The sequence below is a fragment of the Mandrillus leucophaeus genome, unplaced genomic scaffold (assembly GCF_000951045.1).
Source record: "Mandrillus leucophaeus isolate KB7577 unplaced genomic scaffold, Mleu.le_1.0 Scaffold252, whole genome shotgun sequence".
NCBI classification, from domain to species: domain Eukaryota; kingdom Metazoa; phylum Chordata; class Mammalia; order Primates; family Cercopithecidae; genus Mandrillus; species Mandrillus leucophaeus.
The window spans coordinates 840180-848918 of NW_012102610.1; the positions used below are offsets into that span (position 1 = coordinate 840180).

The window sequence follows — 8739 nt, forward strand, 5'->3', positions numbered from 1 at the left end:
TTTTCTCTTCCTTCCTCTCTCTCCTTCCTTCCCCTTTCCTTTCCCCTTCCTTCCTTCCTTCCTTCCTTCCTTCCTTCCTTCCTTCTTTTCTAGAGACAGGGTCTCACTGTGTCACCTAGGCTCAAGTGCAGTGAAGCAAACATGGCTCACTGCAGCCTTGAACTGTTGACCCTGGGCAATTCTCCTGCCTCGGCCTCCCAAAGTGTTGGGATTGGCCTTCCAAAGTGTTGTGCTGAGCCACTGCACCTGGCCTCAATATATAAAATAATATTCTAAAAATGACAACAACTTTGGGGTTGTCCTGAGCACGCTGCCATGTGAGGTGGCAAGTTGAGGAGTGGCAGGGGTTGGCTTAGATGTTCTTAGCTCAGAACCTATTAGTCTCTCAAGCAATTCTCTCCAAAGTACAGGAGGAAAATATTAATTTATCGATTTCTATGTAATTTTTAACTAAAAAATAGTTAATAGTATATAGGTTAGCCCTGATGTGCACCCTTGGATCATATGTCAGATACTACACGTCATGTCCATTAAGTGGGGCTCCCAGAGGCCAGTGGGGAGCCCCACAAGGCAGACAGGTTGACTGTGACCACGTCTTCCTTTTCTCTACATTCAGACTATTGCCATATATTGTGGTGTGCAGGAGCCCAGTTGGGTTAATTTGAGGCTCAAATGAAATAGCTTTCACTGAATCAGCCCCCTTATTGTTGACAAGTGACTTCAAAGAGTCTGCAAAGAAACTGCGGATGGAGATAACCCTAATCATGAAAGTACAAACAAGCAACAGGAAAAGTGTGGGACAGACTTGTCCTTGCTCTTAGTTTAGCCACATTACCACGTTGGAAAGAGCAATGGAAAGGAATCTCACACACAAAACAATTCTTTCCTGTGTATTTGAGTTCCTGAAAAAATGAGAAACAAATACAAACTCAAAATACAAAATAATAAAGAGAAACAAATACAAACTCAAACTCAAATACAGTTGTATTTGAGTTCCTGAAATAATAATGAGAAACGATTTGAAAGGTGGATTTCCATCCACTATCACTGGTGATGAAATTCACTGTGAACGTACACTGGTCCTGAGACATCAGCTAATGGCCACTATACTTGTATATACATGTATATATCTATGCATATGTATATGCTGGGGGTGCCCAGAGCATTCTTCTTGAGAAGATTGTGCAATCAAAAAGTTAGATGAGTGCTGCTCTAGATCCTTAGACCTAGCTAGACACTAGGGGATGCTAGTCCTGGTTTGGGGTTTTTGGGTCTAATCGGATAATTTGTTTCAGATTTAGGGACAAGGAAAACTAGAAGGGGAGTATGCACTCCACAAAACATTTTTGAGGCTCCACTGACACATTTGAAGATTAATAGGAAGAAACCTAAAACTCATTAAAGGCTTTCTCTGGCTCTGATCGTCCTAACTTGGTGTAGTGTTGAGTCAAACACCAAGGCACCAAGGTGGGTGCCCCGCTAGACAGAGCCAGGCGGGTCCCTGGAATCTCAGTCTCTGTTTCTCTCTCTTTCCCATCTTTCTCTCTCGGTTTCTACCCACCTCTCTTTCTCTCTCTCTTTCTCTCTCCCTCTCTCTCACTCACACACACACACACACACTCACTCTCTCTCACAACACACACCACACACATACACACACACACACACACACACACACAACTGACAATAAGAAACAGAAAGGTGGCATCCAGTACAAGAGCTTGTCAGTTCTCTCAAACATCAGACAGACCTAGATATTCAGTTCGACCCCTCACTGACTCTGCGACCTAGAGCGTGTCACATCCATTCTCAGAGCTTCAGAATCCTTAGCTGGAAAAATGGGCATGCCTACAACTCAACAGACAGTGACAAATAATCCAGTTTAAAAATGGACAGGGGACTCGAATAGACATTGCTCGAAACAAGACGCAGAAATAGTCAATAGCACATAGAAAGATGCTCCACATCGCTGGGTACGGTGGCTCACGCCTGTAATCCCAGCAATTTGGGAGGCCAAGGCGGGCAGATCACCTGAGGTCGGGAGTTCGAAACCAGCCGGACCAACATGGAGTAACCCCGTCTCTTCTAAAAATACCAAATTAGCCAAGCATGGTGGCGGGTTCATGTAATCCCAGCTACTCGGGAGGCTGAGGCAGGAGAATCACTTGAACCTGGGAGGCAAAGGTTGCAATGAGCTGAGATCGTATCATTGCACTCCAGCCTGGGCAACAAGAGTGAAACTCCATCTCAAAAAAAAAAAAAAAAAAAAAAGAGGATGCTCCACATCATTAGTCATTAGGGAAGTGCAAATCAAAACCACCATGAGATACCCCTTTACACCCACTAGGGTGGCTTACGATGAGACATACAGACAGTAACAAGTATTGGTGATGGTGCGAAGAAACCGGAGCCCTCATACATTGCTGGTCAGATTGTAAAATGGAGGTCACTTTGGAAAACAGTCTGGCAGCTCCTCAAAAGTTAAAAAAGATTTACTACATGACCCAGCAATTCCAATCCCTGGTATATTCGTGAGAGAATTGAAAACCTATATCCGAACAAAGACTTGTAATGAATGTTTATAGCAGCATTACACATAACAGCCAAAAATGGAAACAACCCAAATGTCCATCCCCTGGTAAATGGAGACACAAAGTTTGAGATCATCATACAATGCAACCTCATTCAACCAGTGCGAGGAAGGAAGGATGGACACCCACTGCAATGCGGATGAGCCTTGACGACATTGGGCTAAGCGAAAGAAGCCACTCGGAAAGGACCACACACCATATGATTCCATTCAGATGAAATGTCCAGAATACACAAATCCATAGAGATGGAAAGTAGGTTTGTTGTTGCCAGAGGGAAGGGGAAGTGGGGAGTGACGGCTAAATGGTACAGGGTTCACCTTGGAGATGATAAAAAAAAAATTAGATAGTGGCACTGGCTGCACAACTCTGTGAATGCACAAAAACACTGAATTGTACACTTCATTTTTATCTATCTATCTATCTATCTATCTATCTATCTATCTATCTATTTATTTTGAGATAGAGTCTCCCTCTCACCCAGGCTGGAGCACAGTGGTGCAATCTTGGCTCACTGCAACCTCTGCCTCCTGGGTTCAAGTGATTCTCACACCTCAGCCTCTTGAGTAGCTGGAATTACAGGTGCGCACCATGCCTGGCTAATTTTTGTATTTTTAGTAGAGATGGGGTTTTGCCATGTTGGCCAGGTTGGTCTCGAACTCCTGACCTCAAGTGATCTGCCCGCCTCAGCCTCCCAAAGTACTGGGATTACACAGGTGAACCACGCCGCCTGGCCCTGAATTATACACTTTTAAAGGGTGAATTTTATAGTAATGAATTACATCTCAGTAAATCTGTTATTTAAAAAAAAAAAAAAAGAAGAAACAAAAAGAAAAAGGAAAGACTCCACCCACAGGGTTGTTGTGAAAGTGAAATAAGGCGGGGAGCAGGGCAGGCCCAGCATGGTCATTGGCGTGCAGCCAGCACTTGAGATCTCGCTCTCTGATCCTTTTCACAAGGAGGATTTCCCAGCACAAGTAACCTGGTGCTGTAGGGCTACACTAGCCTGAGTTCACTCCCCACCACTCCCCCTAACACACACTCCCGACTCATTAGTCAGGGCTCTGAACTCTTCTGGGCAGTTTCTTAACAAAACAGAAGAAAATAATAAGCACAAGACCATAATCATTCTCATCCCCCTTAAATGGAAACTAGGTTGGCTTGAGGCCTGAAAACCAGAGTGTTTTGAGCAGAGGCAGCTCTAGGACGAGGATGACAGCCTAGGGGGATGGGTGGGGGGAGCTCTGAGAGGTCTGCCAAGCCCCCCTCCCCTTGGGCCACATCACCTGCGCCTGAGGCTCTGACAGGCAGCAGGGCCCCCTCCCCATGGCCCAGCTTTCTGTTTGGCACATACTCCCTGGGATGCCTTTGAGCTGGAAGCAGGGGGACAGCTGGCTTCTTCCTCCCAAGTCTCCCAAACCTGGCTGGCAGCTCAGGGTGGCTTCCTCCAGGAGGGGCAGAGAGAGGGGCGGCTGCCTGCAGTCACTGATGGTGGCGCAGAGGCTGAGACATTTGCGGGAATGCCCCTCCCCTCCTAAGCTGTTAGGTTCCATAACAGCGAGGGTGTGAGGGGCCTTCAGAGATCTAGTTGGACCCTTCATTTCACAAGTAGGGAAACTGAGGCTCAGAGAGGTCAAGGGTTTTTCTGAAAGTCTTGCAGCAAGTTGGTGACAGAATTGGGAGCTGGTCACCTACCACGGCCAAGTATAGGCAGGTGGAAGCCTCAATATAACCCAGAGAGGTGAATATTTGTCATCCTCCCCTGAGGTAGAGACAAGTTCTCACCCAGCTAGGAAGATGCAGAGCTGGGACTCAAACCCACGTCCACCAAGGAACCACACAATATCAAGCCTATTGAGGACACTCTTTCTCCCAATTTCCTTAAAAGCTGACCCTCCACCCCACTGCTCACCCAGCCCCATGTCCCATTACCTGTGGTCCTTTAGCTTGTCTGGGCAGCAAGAGGAACACTGTGTAGACTGTGTGGATGCTGGGTTGGTCAGGGGAAGGACAGGACAGGCTGCACCTGTGATAGCAAGGAGGGCGGGACTACCGTGACGTTGCCCCTGGGCCCCACTCGCTCACTGGGATGGCATTCCTTCCTGCTGGTGCTATCTGCCCCAGGCCTTCCTGTCTGACTTGACTCTTCCCTACAGCACTACAGGGGGGCAGGTGGGGCAGCTACATGCCTGGCCTCGCCTCAGGGCCACAGCCATGCCCTTGGACTCCAGGAGCCAGTGAAATGGGGGCAGCTGTGCCACCCTTGGCTGTACCAAGCTCTGGGAAGGGAGGAGGGGACGTGTCTCAGGTACCCCCTCCACCCACATTGGTGAGGCTGACTCAGGCCCCAGCCACGTGTCCCAACCTGCCCTGTGCGTCCCAGAGGGGAAGGAAGATACTCCGATGTTCCCACGAGGCTGAGGTTGGGCAGGGAGTAGGAGAGAAGGCCTGGGGGCTCAGGAAGCTGGCAGTGCCCGCTCCTAGGGAGGAAACTGGGTTACAGCTAGAGGAACTTTTGGAGGGCACCCGCTCGCCTTGTGCAAGTGGGAAAACACAGGTCCCTAGAGAGGTGAGAGGAGCAGTGTCACACCTCACACAGCCGAGGGCAGGGCCCCAGCTCAGCCTGCCTCCTCCGCCTATCCCCTCTCACTTATCCAGCACTGTGGCAGCAGGACAGGAAACAAGTCCCACCACGGGAGCCCCCAGCCTCGGAGGGAAACAGGCAAGGTCTGGCGAGCTGTGGGCTCCCCAGGAGGACTTCCTGAAGAGGGGTCATCCATACCCTAAGCTCAGGCCTCAAATCTTGGAGTCATACTTGACACTTGGCTTTCTAACACTCTGTATCTCACCCATCTGGAAAATCCTGTTGGTCCTGCCTTCAGTATAGCCTGAATTCAGCCTCTTCTCTCCACTCCTCACCTGTCACCTTGATCCAGCCAGCGTCATCACTGGGCTCCCAGCTCCCGCCCTCACCCCTGACTACTCTCATCAGCCAGGCAGCCACGGGGTCCTGTTCAAACCCAAGGCAGCTCACGCCCCTCCCCGCTCAGCAGCTGCCACACTCCCACTGCACTCAGGGTAAAACCCAAGGTCTTACAGGCTCCTGCGAGATCTGCCCCACACCTCTGGCCCTCTCTGGCCTTGGTTCCCATGACTTCCTCCCTCATTCTGATCCAGTAACACTGGAACATGTCCCAGTTCCCCTGGGTAGGCTCCCTCCTCAGGGCCTTTTCCCTGGCTGTTCCCTCTGCCTGGAGTGCTCTGCCCCTAGAAAGCCACCTGGCCCCTCCTTCACTTCAGCTGTCTACTCAAAAGTCACCTTCTCCATGAAGCCTTCTCTGACCATCCTGCTTAAAGTAGTAACCCCGCACCATCTGCCTGCGTCACTGCTCACCATCTGCTGTACTGTGTATTTTCTTGTTATGCCTATTTCCTCTTTATGTATTGCTTTGCTGCAGGGCCTAGGATCATGTCTGACACATAGTAGGTGCTCACTAATTTTTTTTTTTTTTTTTCTTTAAGACAGAGTCTCGCTCTGTCACCCAGGCTGAAGTGCAGTAGCGTGATCTCCGCTCACTGCAAGCTCCACCTCCCGGGTTCAAGTCATTCTCCTGCCTCAGCCTCCCGAGTAGCTGGGACTACAGGCACCCGCCACCACGCCCGGCTAATTTTTTTGTATTTTTAGTAGAGACGGGGTTTCACCATGTTTGCCAGGATGGTTTCGATCTCCTGACCTCATGATCCACCCACCTCGGCCTCCCAAAGTGCTGCGATTACAAGCGTGAGCCACCGCGCCCAGTCTAATTTTTTTTTTTTTTTTTTTTTGAGTCAGGGTCTCACTCTGTTGCCCAGGCTGGTGTGCAGTGGCATGATCATCGCTCATTGCACCCTCAAACTTCTGGGCTCAAGCCATCCTCTCACCTCAGCCTGCTGAGTAGATGGGACTATAGGCATGCACCCCCACACCTAGCTGATTTTTATAGTTTTTGTAGAAACAAGATCTTGCTATGTTAGGCTGGTCTTGAACTCCTAGCCTCAAGCGATCCTCCGGCCTTGGCCCCCTAAGACTCTGGATTACAGGCATAAGCCACTGCATCTGGCCCTCAATATATTTGTTGAATGAATGAGTGACCTGAAAGGTTAGCCCAAGAAGTGTTCCAAGGACATTCCATGCAGAGGGAGCCATGTGTGTGAGGGCTTAGAGGTGAGGAGCACTATTGTGTTGAGGATCTGTGAATAATTCTGCACAGCCAGAGAGTGGGGGCCTTAGGGATGGAGAGGGGAGAGGAGGAAGCAAGAGAGGCAGGGCCTCAGCAGCCAGACATCCAGAGAGGGATGGGGTGCCATCTGAGAGGGACATGACCAAACCTGTGTTTAAGATAAGAATTTTGCCTGGGTGCCACGGCTCACGCCTATAATCCCAGCACTTTGGGAGGCCAAGGCAGGTGAATCACTTGAGTCCAGGAGGAGTTCAAGACCATCTGGCCAACATGGTGAAACTCCGTCTCTACTGAAAATACAAAAGATTAGCCAGGTGTGGTGGTGCATGCTTGTGGTCCCAGCTACTCGGGAGGCTGAGGTTGGAGGATCACTTGAGCCTGGGAGGTGGAGGTTTCAGTGAGCAGAGATCACACCATTGCACTCCAGCCAGGACAACAGAGTGAGATCTCATCTCAAAAAAAAAAAAAGAAAAAAAAGTTAAGGATTTGGCAGCTGCACTGTGGACTGGTGGAGAAGCTGTGAGGATCCAGCATGTGGGTGAGCATGAGCCATGCAGAGGAGATGGGGACTAGGGACAGGGTCATGGGAAGTTTACAGCTCCGCTGTCCAAAACAGTAGCCACCAACCACATGTGGTTATGGAGCCCTTGACACATGGTTGGACAGGATTGAGATGTGCTGTGAGTGTAAAACAACACTAGATTTAAAGACTTGGTATGAAAAATATATGTGTATATATACACACATACACATATATGTATAATAGCTCATTAAAAATTTTTGTATTGGCCGGGCGCGGTGGCTCAAGCCTGTAATCCCAGCACTTTGGGAGGCCGAGACGGGCGGATCACGAGGTCAGGAGATCGAGACCATCCTGGCTAACACGGTGAAAACCCGTCTCTACTAAAAAATACAAAAACTAGCCGGGCGAGGTGACGGGCGCCTGTAGTCCCAGCTACTCAGGAGGCTGAGGCAGGAGAATGGCGTAAATCCAGGAGGTGGAGCTTGCAGTGAGCTGAGATCCGGTCACTGCACTCCAGCCTGGGCGACAGAGCGAGACTCCATCTCAAAAAATATATATATTTAAAAAAAAAGTTGTATTATCTGTTAAAATGATATTTGGATATATTATTATTATTATTTTGTAGAGACAGGATCTTGTTCTGTTGCCCAGGCTAGAGTACAGTGGTACAATCATAGCTCATGGTACCCTTGAAATGGGCTCAAGTCATCCTCCTACCTCAGCCTCCCAAGTAGCTGAGACTACAGGTGTGAACCACCATGCCTGGCTAACTTTTATTTTTTTACATTTTTTTTGTAGAGAAAGGGTCTGCTGTGTTGCCCAGGTTGGTCTTGAACTTCTGGGCTCAAGTGATTCTCCAGCCTTGGGCTCCCAAAGTGCTGGGATTATAGGTATGAGCCACTGCACCTGGTCTGGATATATTAAAATTGGTTTCACCTGCTTCATTTTGCTATTTTTTAACATACTGAAAATTTAAAAAAAATTTTAAGTTTTCAGTAGCTACAGAACTTCTATATTGGATGGCGGTGATTCAGAGGTAGAACTGGCAGGGTTTGGAGGCTGGAGTACTGTGAGGGTGAAGGGGACCCCAGGTCTAATTGTAAGTCTCTCTTCTCCAGTTGCTCCTTTCTAATGAGACCATTGTGGTCCAGAGGCCACAGGGGAGAGCCTACAGAGTGAGTGTTCAGTTCAGCATAAGCACACACACTCATATCTTCAAAGTAAGATCTATCTAGACATGAACTAGGTTGACTGAATAGACAGTGAGTTCTCTCTCTCTGGTGGTATGTAAAAAGAAAATTAAGCACCACCATTAAGCAGAGGAAAGGAGGTTGAACTAGATATTTTCAAAATATAGTCCCTGGACCAGTTGCTACAACATCCCCCTGGAAACCTTTTATTTTTATTT

General features: G+C 48.7%; 1 protein-coding gene across 2 annotated transcripts in view; it reads right to left on the reverse strand.

Annotated features, from left to right (window-relative positions):
• The window catches only part of TMEM40 (transmembrane protein 40), a 51557-nt gene extending 46688 nt beyond the window's left edge, over positions 1-4869 (reverse strand). Inside the window, exon 1 of one of the 2 annotated variants that reach the window (XM_011983601.1) lies at positions 4521-4869. The gene's annotated coding sequence lies outside the window, so the exon portion shown is untranslated. The remainder of the gene's footprint in view (positions 1-4520) is intronic. The other variant, XM_011983602.1, reaches the window with a different exon arrangement.
• Between the last annotated feature and the right edge of the window lie 3870 nt (positions 4870-8739).